Raw genomic sequence first — 1,766 nt, 5'->3', positions numbered from 1 at the left:
TCCCCCGGAGGAGCTGGAAGAAGTGGCTGGGGAGAGGGAGGTCTGGGCCTCCCTTCTGAAGCTGCTGCCCCCGCGACCCGACCCGGATAGGCGGAAGAAAATGGATGGATGGAGAAAAAAAAGCCACATTCCAATTTTTTTGGATTCTTTTGTTGTCTGTGTGTCTGTTTTTTAGACCTAAATGATGCTTAAGTGTCTTTTTTTAATTGCATATTCATTCAAAATACAGTATTTAACAATTTTTTGCTATTTTGATGGAAAAGATATGTGTTTTTTAAGATAATAAGACATTAAGATAGGAAATATTTTTTTTAGAAATACAAGTGTTTCAAAAATATACAAAAAGTAAGGGTGTGATCAGTTATACATCAGGGAAACAAAGCAGCCACTGTTCAAAAATAATGAGCCAACACAGAAGAGCTGCATCATCAGGCCATGATTCTGCAGTTTACACTCATCTACAGGCCATGATTCTGCAGTTTACACTCATCTACAGGCCAGCAGTCACTTTTTCAGGGATGAAGATGTTCTCATCCTTGATAGAGAGGTACGTTGGGTTGAGAGAGGAGTAAAGGAAGCCATCTTTGTGAAGAAAAACTGTCCATCAATAAACAGAGGTGGAGGCCTTCGTGTCCAGTTGTCCTCCTCCTACAATACTGTTATTGGAAGTATGACTCAGACCCCTGTGAACAAAAGGTCTGAATCAGGACCACAGTGATAGTCAGGTGATGGAGCACATGACCTTCTATAGAGTTAATCAAGACACCATGACCTATTGTTTGTCTGATGGCCCTCTTTTGCATGTGACCAACCTGTTTGTCCACGATGTGCAGGCGGTGCTGATAAGCCTGAGTTCACCTGAAACTCCTCAGACTGAAGAAATCTCTTGGAGGAGAGATGAAACGTTTCATTAGTGTTGAAGCCATCCAGAGGACCTACTGAGTTTTCTTTTTGATTTTTCTACGTGGATTACTGAGATGCATCAGGACACTTTCAAAAACATACACCACTGATGGGCACAGTTCCCCTAAAGCACTAATAGGGGAACTAATTTCCTGATTAGTGCTTTAGGGCTTTTGCTAATTTTAAAATTTATTAGTGGATTAGCACTTGGTAACAGAGTTTATAGGCTAAATTTATTTATTTATTTATTTATTTGATTTGCTAAACTAAATTTTATTAACAGCACACAGTAAACATATCAAACATTTAAACTGAGAATTAAAAAACCAGGGTTGTTTTGAATTATATGACAGCAACACGTCTCAATAATATGGAGACGGGGCAACAACAGAGGTTTAATTTCTCAGAATTATYTTATCAAACACTTGTAAAAGTTGTAAAATGCAAATAAGAAGCGATTTGTGAACACCATCCAGAGATGATGTCATCTTTTCCTGGCCTTTTCTAAATGGAATGGGGCAAAAAGGAAAACTGTTCGGTGATCACCTGAATTAAACTTAGATTTTCTATTTTTTTTGTGGAAACCTTGTCTTCCCTACTAAAGAGAACAAAATAATCCAACTTGTTTCAACACTGTCTAAAACCTGCCTCTCTGTTAATATAGGGGTGCATTAGTGCCGCCAGCATGGGAAGCTTAAATACTGTATCATATCTGGAAAGGCACTATCAATGCAAAAAATTTACCCAGGTTTTTAGAACAACACGTATAGGCTAAATTTAGAAGCACTTACTGAGGTCTATAAATGTTATTGATCAACGTWAATGTTAACAGCTGAGGGTGAAAACTGTCTCACATTTTGTTA

This window comes from Austrofundulus limnaeus, unplaced genomic scaffold, assembly GCF_001266775.1.
Source record: "Austrofundulus limnaeus strain Quisiro unplaced genomic scaffold, Austrofundulus_limnaeus-1.0 Scaffold4, whole genome shotgun sequence".
Classification (NCBI taxonomy): domain Eukaryota; kingdom Metazoa; phylum Chordata; class Actinopteri; order Cyprinodontiformes; family Rivulidae; genus Austrofundulus; species Austrofundulus limnaeus.
The sequence above is the reverse complement of the archived record's forward strand: the minus strand, read 5'-3'. Positions refer to the sequence as shown.